Source organism: Triticum aestivum, chromosome 6B, assembly GCF_018294505.1.
Source record: "Triticum aestivum cultivar Chinese Spring chromosome 6B, IWGSC CS RefSeq v2.1, whole genome shotgun sequence".
NCBI classification, from domain to species: Eukaryota; Viridiplantae; Streptophyta; class Magnoliopsida; order Poales; family Poaceae; genus Triticum; species Triticum aestivum.
Window position 1 is genome coordinate 512,951,776 of NC_057810.1, and position 12,168 is coordinate 512,963,943.

Sequence of the window (12,168 nt, forward strand, 5' to 3'; positions counted from 1 at the left end):
CTTGAAGCCAGCGCTTCGCAGGCTTCGCAGGCTTCGCAGAGGACAAAGGCCTGAAGTCCCTCTGTCGAGCGTTCCTGAAGAAGAAGTGCAACGTTCACCCGTTGCACGACAAGTATTTTCTGAACCAGCTCCAACAGTGAACGTCTCCATGTCTGAAGCACATGCTGCTGAAGACATTCCGGCTGCATCAGCCGAAGAAAATGAAGAAGAAGTTCGTGTACCAACTCCCCCAGCGATTGAAGAAGAAGCAGTTCATGATTTGAACGTGCCTGTGCCCGACCCTCCTGTTCGTCAAGAGGAGGTTGACAATGTTGAGGCTGCCACCACCAATGCCAATGAAGCCAGTGACGTAGTCATGGCTGATGCTAATGTGGAGCCTGCACCAACCGGTGTTCCTGAAACCAATGAGGCCACTGTGCCTAAAGCAAATGTGGCCACTGAACCTGAAGCTCATGAGACTGCTGCACCTGACGCCAATGAGGAGGCTGTACCTGAAGCAAATATGACAACTGCTCCCGAAGCACCTGTTGTGCAGCCAGACTCCTCTGATGTTGCTCCTGCTCCTGTTCCGCCACCAAGGCCTCACACTATTAAGCAAGCATACGATCACGGTCAGCTTGTCACTGTCCGATGGCCCGTTCTGGTGCCTCCGCCTTCTGCCTTTGGACCCCAATTCGACTATCATGTTGAGCATAGGCCTCAGGTCCAGAAGCCAAAGCCAAGATTGCCAAGGTTTCCAGGTACTGCCAACTCCCCCGGGTCCTTCAATGCAAATGGCTTCAAAAGCCACAATACCTTCTTTGACAGCGCCAAGAACCCCTACTCCAAGCCAGGGATTTCATCAGATCGGTTCTGGAGCTATCAGCAGAGAAGCTATTACTCATGCGTGCTATATGATCAAGGGCGCATTTTCCCTCATATGCGTCTTGACACTGAAGCTATTGCTGGACTGCCGTGCTTGGAAGAAGCACTTGACTGCTTTCGTGATGCTGGTCTGCTCCACTTTGTGACAGACAAGGAACATTGGAATGAAGAACTATTGCTTCAATTCTATGCCACTTTGCACATTCGCGGCTACTACAGAGACATCAAGACATGGGTTCTCGAGTGGATGACTGGAAATGTCCATCATGAAGCCAAAGCTATGGATATCATCGAGCTTACTGGGCTAGCCACTCCTGGAGAACTGTATGAGCCTAACTGTCAGCTACACCGCAATGCTACGGAGAGCATATTTCACAAGCCAGAACCCAATATGAGCTAGATGCTGAGCATGATGAAGCCTTTGCCGTCTGACACTGAGTATCCCACACATTTCTTTGTTGAAGACCTTGAGTATCTGCCTCGTACCATATATCATATCATCAGGCGAACTCTATGGCCAGTCAAGGGACACTCATCATCGGCCAAGCTTGAAGGAGCTATGAAGACATTGGTCTTCTATATTCTCAATGGCATCAGCTTCAACACTCAGGAATTCTTCATAAGGCAACTTGCTGCTTCCGGCTCTGACCTATTTGGTCTGAAGTTTTATGCTCCATGGGTCATGCGCCTCATCAAGCGACACTCCTCTATCAATTATCAGCCCTCTGCTCGCAATCACATAATATTTCTGCCCGAGGTTGATATGTCAGTTGATGCTGTATACTCTGACCCTGCCAAGACGCCGCTTTGTCTTCAGAACATTGAGCACCAAAGCTTCACTCAGCCTATTGAAGGTGTTCAAGCAGCAACAAGATTCTATCCACTGGCTGGTAACACCCGTCTGCCTCACAGAGCGCCAACTGAAGCCACTGAAAGCACCATTGCGCAAAGGCCTCAGAAGCGTTCTCGTGCTCTCAATGACCGAGAGCTTCTTGTGGCTCTTCATCAGAAGCAGGATAAGCATCATTTCTGGCTCAAGCGCCAAATGCAAAGCCTCTTGGTGGATGTCAATCGCATTCGCAACCTTGCTACCAAGAATGCCTTTGTTGCTCATGAAACTTGCCGAAGATCATGGAAGAGTTTGACTCTGCTCAGTGCTAAAGCTGATCTTCAAGATGATGGCTTCAATGAAAGATTCCAGTTCGACTCCACTCCTCCAAGGGCTGCTACCCTACGTCAAACTCCATCTCTTGAAGACTCTGCATATTCTTCTTCCGCGGCAACAGTTAATGCCAGAGTGATCGATGATGAAGATGACGCTACTTCACCACCTCCAACTACTACTGCGCGCATCGACACTGCACCAAGTTCCTCTGCACCGCCAACCAACGACAACGACCCAGCTGCTTCACCTACTCATGACGAGTAGATGCTCTATGTCTTCAAACCTTTTTGGTCATTACTGACAAAAGGGGGAGAAGCGTATGAGTTGATAGTCTTCAAGCGGGTTCATATGGGCGGTTGCATTATATTTTGCTGCGTGCTTACAACTCTTGCGTTTTGAAACATTTGGTTCTTTGAGTTGTAACACCTAAACTTGATGGTCGTCTGCTACTTCTGCTACTTATTTGCTTTACTATGATGCGATGATAAATTCCGCATGTGCGATGGTAACTTCCGCACTTAGATCATTCTGCAGACGTCCATTTTTCATTATGCATGTCATATTACTTGCTATATCATTTCATGCATGATGAATTAGCTTCATAAGTTGAAGTGGATCTCCACAAGTACAACCTGCCATGTGCATTTGCAATCCAAAAGCAAATTACTTATATGCACATCTTCAGGGGGAGCCCTTGCAACTTATGAAGACAATTCCTATCCTTACGATTTCACATACTTTATCCCCGTTGAAAACTTCAACCAGTTTGTCATCAATCACCAAAAAGGGGGAGATTGTAAGTGCATCTAGTGCCACCCCTAGTTGGTTTTGGAGTATTGACGACAAAGTTGGTTGAGGGACTAATGCGTTTGTGAGAATTGCAGGATAACGCAGGTAGTGTCCCTCATTGATTCGGTTTACCTACCGGAGATGACCCCTAAAAATGTTATGAAGACATTGAAGACAATGGTGGTATGAGAAGATATTCATATTGAAGACTATGACATGAGAAGACATTGCGTGAAGACTTTGGAGCGCGAAGACTGTGTGGTTTCGTTGTTTCCTTTTTCTTCTTTGTTGAGTCATAGGAACCACCGTATTGTTAAGTGGGGTCCAAGTGAACTAAGTCAGAGTGACTGAAGTGATGCTCAACCCAAATCCTATGTCTTCGAGCGAAGACAATGAGAGCAAATCTTATCCAGAGCTGGATGAGTCAGCTTTGCTTGTAGCCCAAGTAAAGTTGTCGCGTGTGTTTGAAATCTGACCGTTGGAACACGTGTCAGTTCCTTAGTGACCCAGGGTCATTTTGGACAAATCAGGTCGGGTTGCCTAGTGGCTATAAATAGCCCACCCCCTACACCATAAATTGGTGGCTGCTCAGAGTTAGTGCACGGCTTTTGTTGTTTGAGAGCAACCCACCTCGAAGCATTTGAGAGAGAGAGATCCTTGTGAGGACAAAGCCCAAACACCCAGAGCCAAAGAGTGTTAGGCATCACTGAAGTCTTTCTGTCTGTGTGACCTGAAGACTTATTACACTTGAGGACTGTGAATCCTCCAGCCGGTTAGGCGTCGCGTTCTGAGCATCCAAGAGTCATTGTGGATTGCCGGTGAACGAAGTCTGTGAAGGTTTGGAAGTCTCCCTTGAAGACTTACCAGAGTGATTGAGCGAAGACTGGGTGTCCTTAGCTCAAGGGGAATAAGGTGAAGACACGATCTTCTGAGTTAAATCTCAGCCTCCCTAACCAGACGTACAGTTGTCACAGCAACTGGAACTGGTCCAACAAATCCTGTGTCTTCAACAAGTAACTGGTTCTATCCCTTCCAACCTTACTTAAGTTTGTCTTCATGAAGTCATTGCTTATCTGTTTATCTGTTTGACTTCATTGTTTGACTACTATTGTTGATTGGCTTCATACTATCTTCCATCGTGATCCTTACTGCCTAACTGCTATTAGTCCTGTACTTTCACATCATTACATACTTGACTATGGCTTGTTTAGGTTAGTTTATCTTCCGCTGCATATCAATTAGGTTGTTTCTGTTGTTTGTCTTCGAAACTTCCAAGCTTTGAAGACTTTCATAAAAATCGCCTATTCACCCCCCTCTAGTCGATACTAGCACTTTCAGAAAGCAAATATATAGAGTTGGAGTTGAGGTCGGTGGACATCCAGGGGGCCCACGAGGAAGGGGGGAGCGTCCAGGGGGAGGGGGCGTGCCCCCCACCCTCGTGGATAGGGTGTGGGCCCCCTGGCCTTGATTCTTTTGCCAGTATTTTTTATATTTTCCAAAAATAATCTCCGTGGATTTTCAGGTCTTTCCGAGAACTTTTGTTTCTGCAAAATAATAACACCATGGCAGTTCTGCTGAAAACAGCGTCAGTCCAGGTTAGTTTCATTCAAATCATGCAAGTTAGATTCCAAAACAAGGGCAAAACTGTTTGGAAAAGTAGATACGACAGAGACGTATCACCGCCATGGACCCAGCTGTCAGCCTCTCCACGTACAGTACTCTTCCGATGGAAGTCATTACTTGACCATGTTGACCACACCGCGCTGAGAGCACCAGGGCGGTGGATGGCAGCGAGGCCTAGGAAGGGGACGACGCAGAGCCGGGGAAGACGCGGCAGTGGAAGCCCCCGCAGAGAGGAGTATGAGGGTTCACTGGTTCGGCTGCGGTGTGAGGCTTCCAATGACTCATTTGTTGACCATGTTGACCACACCGTGCCGAGCGCACCAAGGCCGATGGATGACGGAGAGGCCCCAGACTGGGATGACCCGGAGATGGGGAAGATGCGGCAGTGGATCGCAGATGGAGAGGAGTGGGAAACTTGACTGGTTCGGGTGCGCGGAAGCACTGCCACCCACGGGAGACAGGAGCAAGAACAGAGGATGAAGAAGGAGCACGACTATTGGACTAACATCCAACGGTCCAACTGCTAGAATCATTTGTTGATTAAGTTGACAAAGCCCTGCATACACGTCTGCTTAGTAGGCCCACAAGTCAACCACCAAATCTGTCGGGTCCCAGCTGTCATCAGGAGGAATAGTTTTTTCGCATAACAAGGAGGCACTTCCTTCTGTGCGAAGATACAACCAGTGGGTCCCAGCTTTCAGGGGGAGGAAACAACTTAACAAGGATGAACTTTCCTTGCGTGCGACCATGGACCTCGTGGGTCCCAGCCATCAGGCTCTCACGTACAGTCCTCTTCTGATGACTCTCGTTTGTTGACCACGCCGCGCCAAGCGCAGTGAGGCGGTGGACGACGGCGAGGCCCCAGATTGGAACGACCTGGAGATGGGGAAGATGCGGCAGTGGAGTCACAGACGGAGAGGAGTTGTAAACTTGACTAGTTCAGGTGCGGGGTGGACCTACACTCGGCAGAGAATAACAGGAGGTGCGGAGTGGAGGGATGGCCTGGCCGTCGGCGGGGTAGCGTTTCGCTGTGAGGCGTGCAAAACAACGCCGCTGGACGCCGGAGGCTGGAGCAGGCGGTCCCGGCGGCGCTGGGGAAAGAAGACGAGAGATTAAAGAAGAATGTCGGCCGTTGGATGTAAATCCAACGCCTTGCTTAGGCTTCGACCTACTGGCCCACATGTCAGCCAGTCCATTTGTTTTTAGTCCATTTGGTGGGCCGGGTGAAACAATGATGTAGCATCTATGCAGCCCGTTTATATATATGGTAGAATTTAAAGCCCATTTGCATTTTCTCGAAATCTGCGGACTTGCTGGGTTGGGTGAAAATATCATGTTGGGTTGGACGGAGAAATGTTATAAAAATATAAACACATGATTGCACGTCTATTACTGCATTGGTCAGTGAAATATTTGCAAGCTTATGTATGCAATCACTAGGAGTTAACTTGCCAAGTTATATATAAACAATTATTATTATTATTTTTAAGAACTTTCAATTTACTGAAATAAAATATCATTTTAATTTGATGAGTTAATAGGACGTGGCGTATTATTATTTTTTAGGCTAGACGTGGGACATTTGAGTTGGTTCTAGGGAAAAGTACTGAGAGAAAACTCAGTTTACATCGAAAAAGAAAGTGGAAGAAAATTCAAATATAGGATTAATGAAAACAAAAAGTAAAGGAAGTGGGAAGGTCTATAAAATGGTTGGACGAACGACAAGTTTAACGGAACCTTATGTTGTTTCTATTATATATATATATGTAATAAAATAAGATATATATATATATATATATTATTGAAGGGAAAATATAGGTTTAGTTTTGCATTCTTATAGAAAAATAGAACTGAGCTATGCGTCGTCTTGAAAAAACAAACATAACTTGGGCTGCTGATGTTATAGACAAGCTAGGTTGGGAGGCCCAGAGGCCGCTTGATCCAAAAAAACGTTGAAACATGTCGTGGGCTGCGCATGTTAAACAACAAAACCTAGGCCATGGACCTGGAGGGCCCGAGACTGTCAGCCTCTCGACGAACAGTTGTTTCCTGATTTCTCTTGTTTTGCTGACCATGTTGGGAACGACAAATGGCGGCGCCGCGGCGAGAGCACCAAGGCGGAGGACGACGTCGAGACCGTGGACCAAACGAACCGGAGCGGGGGAAGATGCAGGCGGAGGGGAGTACGAGGGTTGACTTGTTCGGATGCAGGGTGGCCGGTGGAGCTCCTTGGTATCGTTGACTTCTTTCATGTTGGCGTAGCAGGGGTTGATGATGGTCTCGGCGAGGTCAACCACAGAGTCCTTCTCCTGCCCGTTGCCGATGATCTTGTATTGCTTCTGGATGTCAACAATCTTGTTGCACCATATGGCCGAATCGTCGCGTTCTTCCTTCTCTCCACCGTAGCGAAGGTGCAGTCGGTGCTGTCGATGAAACGGGCGAATGCTCCAGAACCTCTGATGGCCCTACAGCAGTGGTAAACAAGAACCTCGTCTCGCACGCATACCTGGGCGACAGCGATTCGCTGGTCCCTACGAGGAGACGAATGGATGGGCACAAGGTCTAGTCCTGCAACCTTGTGCTTTCTCGTCCTGTAGGTACTGCTTGAACTCGGCGAGGCAGAGCTTCACTGAGCCCGGATCATTGGTGTACATCACATTCAACTTGGTGCCGCCATGGGACTGAATGGAGAACTCAAAGGTGAACTCCTTGCTGAAGTCCATATCCAGCAGGCTCACCCCTCAGATCGCCATTGGAGTCTCTTCAAGTGAACGAGTGAGTAGGCGGCAGCAGCAGTTCGTTTTTCAGCTCTTGGGGAACTAGATTCAACAGTAAACTGAGTGTGTATAGGCGACAACAGTTACTACCCCTCCTTCGCTTGCCGCACGCCCGACAGAATATGCACCCTCAGCACATTCAAACGCCTCCATTAGAAACCTATTCTGGCCACACACATCGGTTCACGAGTGGGTCTGTATTGATACTGTAATAACAAGTGTTAGTGGTCACTTTACTTAAATTTAATTAGCTTTAATTAAAATATATTCTTAAAGCAAGCAATGCATTGGCTCGTTCTATCAGTGCCACAGGATCAACATGCACAACAATTAGAATTATTATTCTAAGGACGCACATGATCAGCACATTTGCCGCACTTTCACACAGAAAATACTACCAACTTTGAACAGTTTGTTATGGTTGCTGTCCTCTGCATCATCATGCCATGTTTCCTAGCTTGCAAGATTCAGAACAAACAAATGAGATTCAAATAATAAGTACAACAAAGATGCCTACACATCTCATTGATTCCCAGCTTCCAAGATTCAAAACCAACAAATAAGATTCAAATAATAAGTACAACAAAGATGCCTACACATCTCATTGATTCCCAGATTGCAAGATTCAGAACCAACCCATTAGAGCCTTTTGATAGAGTGAATATCTGGATTAAATCCATCTTGGCTAGCCGTGTCATATAACCCAAAAACTTGGCGAATGCTCTTGCCGATCAGAACATCTGTAATAGAGTATTCCTGTTTGCACAGATAAGACAGAGCATGATTACTATAATAGTGGCACTAGTTGAAGCAACCGAGTTGAGGGGCCCTATACCACCATGACTCGATGTGGTGAACCTGCAGCTCCACTCGGATGAGGTCAACCTGCAGATCCATGATTCAATTCATGCGCCTTTTTCCGCAGTTCACCTGAAATGAAGCAAAGATTGCATCATTCAGCTAGCAAGAAGTACTTGCTCTCATGAGCTGGCAGGTTCTTCTTTAGTAGTTGCACTAAAATTCAGCAACATTGAGGTTGGCTCTCCTGCTCATGTAAGGTACAACTATAATTTGCTTATCCTTTTGTGCAGTTCCACTAAAATAATGTGCCATTGTGGTGACAGTGACGACTCATCTTGCAAAAGCTAATAAAATGTTGCACGAGATTACCAGCAGAATTTGATGGAGGTTTTGGAAACTCCAATCACCATTTTGTGCAGTTCCACCAAAATTGAGAGATGTTGCCCATGTGACATTTTAGTTGAACTGCACAAGACACTCATTCCAAAAGAAAGTGTTTTGTGCAGTTCACCAAAAGGTCACAATAGAAACAGGTGAAATGGATATCCCTATCTGCACAAAAAGATAGAAAGTAAACAGTTGCTGGTCAATAAAAATATACGAAACATACATGAAATGAAAAGAAGCATATTAATTATGTTCATGGCAATCACGCAAGGACAGTAGAAATTATAAAACGTCAGCAATGCTTCATGTTACCGGAAGCATTACGATCAACTATGACATTCGGCAAATATGGGATTACTTTAATGGTGGCATTGCTTGTTTACCAGATAGAATAAATCAACAGCAGCTAAAGAGTTGGTTTAAGGGCATGGGACCGTGGGGACACCAGGTCACTCAGCAGCGTAAAGAAGAAACTTACTTATCATACTGGGGAAAACAGCAGGAGTACCATTTGTTAACATAGTTAAATTGCATCATATCACTGGAGGCATTAGATTAACAATAACACTGGTTAGACATGTCCTTAAGGTAGTGTGATCGCTTCATTTTACATGCGCCCTTACCAACAGCAAAAGGTAGGTATAAGGACATGCAACAGTGGACGCATCAGCACAATGTACCTACAAGGAGGCATAAAGTGGTGATGTCGAGTTTGTTCATGCTCTGTTAGAGCAGCAAATCTAATCCTGGAGAACTTTTCCTATGTGAGGGCAGCAAATCTAATCCTGGAGACCTTTTACTATGTGAGGGAAGCAAATCTAATCCTGGAGACCTTTTACTATGTGAGGGCAGGAAATCTAATCCTGGACATACTCTGTTGACTTGTCCACCAGCCGCCACTTTCTATCCTTTTCTCAACCAATAATAGATCTGTTCCTTATCCAGTTTGTACTAAGTTTTCCCATTATATCCCTTTTCAACCAAGAGACCAGTTGGGTATCCGGTCTCTACTACTTTCCCCCTGTTATTTCCTCTTTGAATCAAGTCCTAGATTCATGCTACGATTTCCCCCCTTTCTTCGTTGTTTGAACCAAGTCCTAGATTCGAATGCATGAAGTAGCTTTACCTCTAATAATACTAAAAATTTAGGTGGATTTGGAAGAGCTGATGGAAGTAGAAAAAGATGCACATGCAGACACGTTGGTAGCTAGGGCAATAGAGTAAGGCTGCTTTTGAAGAACTTGTACCTGAGGTTCGTCGGGATGTCAGCGGCGGCAGGTCCAATCTGCGCACAATACGGCAGGGAGGAAGAAGGGTCGAAGGAACTCCTAAGCCGGCGTTGTGTCAGGGCATGGGCAGAGGATCGGGCCCCGCCAGCAGCTGTGGGTTTCCTCCCTCGGCGGCGATGACCGCATGAACGATGCACCTTTTAGTCCTCTACACACACCGGCCGAAGGGATCCGGCCAGATCTGTGACCAGCAGTGAGCAGAGAGAAAATGTCGCTACCGCTATCTTGTTTAGATCTGGAGAGGATGAGAGAATGAAGAGAGCAATCCTAGTAAAGCAAGCGATCAGGCCCCTACGTACATATATAGTGGAGTGATTATCTTTTTCTCTGCACAACAAGCGTTTCAATTTGTGTACGTGGCATTAAAGAAAAGAAACTCTCTATAAGGTGACTAACTGTAAGACTCCTCCTACTACTAGTAGTACTAGTATTGTTCACTTGTGGTCCCCGGCCCTCCATTCATTGAGGGTGTGTTTGGTAGGGTGCATGAGAGTAAAATTTCCCTTCTCAACCCACTTTTGTGTGTTTGGTAGAGTGTATGATGGGTGCATGAGTCCAATAGCTCAACACAAATACACTAGGAGCATGCATGAGGAGAGCACGCATGAAGAGGGGTGTTGAGATGAGCATGCACGAAGAGGGAACAACTATGTTGAGATGAGAATGCAACCAAACACACCCTGAACAACCCCACGGGTGAATAAACAAACAATAAGTATTTATATAGAACGAACAAGCTCGAACTATTTTCGCGTAGTTAAAAGTTGAGGACGGGGCTTTTCCCGGGCAGTACGCGCGGCAGTTTTTGGGTAGGCGGTTTGACAGAGAGGCAAGGAGGGTGAGGGAGTGGCGGATTCAAACTTACTGCTGGAAAGGTCGGGTTGTGCGATTTGCCGATGCGTTACTGCTGGAAACACTTGTGATATGACTACTCACTATAGTCATGAATTACTGGCGCTACGACAGGGTGATGCCCCTCTTCCATTCTGCACTCTAATATGGTGCATGACACGTCGACCCGGATGCTGGCTCTCCCACATGTCAGCGAAGTACGTAGTAAGAAGGAGCAAATAATGATGCGGTATATACTACTACTACTACTCACGTCGGAGGAGTGCGAACCACAGCAGCCCAGTGAACCAACAGTGCGAGCCACGGTAGCCCAGTGAACCAGCAATAGAAAACAATGTGGTGATATGGCCATAAAAAACAATGTGCTACGGTCCAGACTGTAGCATGTACAGTACTACTCCTCTTTGTTTGGATCCCTGAGTTAGAGCTAGTTTGGGTTGAAATAGCCTCAAATTATCGAAACATGAGGTGTTAGTTTGAGCTAGTTTGCTCTAACCTGGCTAAAAAAACTAGCCTGGTGGAGAGGTTCTAATTGGGTTAGTTATCCTCGGGCCTACTAAAATAGAACTAAAAAAAAAATCTCCCCTTCCCGCACCAGATCGCTCCCTCCCCCACCCCCCCGCACAACTCCTCTCTGTTCCCCATCGGGCCGCCCACCCAAGCGCCGCTCTGCCGCTTGCCCTCTCTCTCTCCTCCGGCCACCCTCTCCTTCCGGCCTCTGCCGCCCTACTCCGGCTGCCCTCTCCCTCCGGCCTTCGAAGGTTGCACTGCTCCCCCTTCACCGGTCATTTTTCTCCCTCTGTCGTGAGCGGCGACAGCGCATCTACCAGGGAGGTCATGAGAGGGGTGAGTTTGTTCGTTCCTTCTCTGTCTCATAGCCATATCATTGATCTTGCTCGCTCTAGAACTAATTCTGATTTGGAAAAGTAGATCATGATCAAACTTGGTATATATTTGTGGTGCATGCATGGAATTGTTTGATGCTGCTTGAGGAGGTAATAAATCTTTCTAGAGGCCCAAAGATTCAGTTCACCTTTCTAGGTATTTTAGTTTCAGGCTTGCATATTTCCAGAGGCCCAATGATTTAGTTCACCTTTCTAGGTATTTCTGTTTCAGGCTTGCATTATTTCTAGAGGCCCAAAGATTCAGTTCACCTTTCTAGGTATTTCAGTTCAGGCTTGCATTATTTTCTCTAGAGGCCCAAAGATTAAGTTCCCAGTCGGCGGCAATCGGCCCTGCTACCCATGCCGGTGTCGACCTCAACTTGCAAGCGCCAGCGTTGGAGGGGTTCCCGGGGCTTGGGCTCTACAGAGCCTTCCTCCAGAGCGACGAAGACGAGCTCCTCCCTCGATGCGTGAGGGGCTCTGGGCTCCCTCCCTATCATGAATGACTTCCGTGATGAGTTAGCTCATGCTTTGTTTCATGGAGTGTATTTTTTTTGTGAAGCTTGATCGGTGACTTGTATGTTTAAGTGGGATATCTCATTTGTATGGACAAAGTAAAATTTATCATGTTTTGCATGCTTGATTTGTAAAGATGGTTCGTTTATGTCAATTGTGAGCGGGAGGAGGCCACACAAGAGCTGGCCACACCAAATCCGGCAGGAAATAGGGTCCAAAGT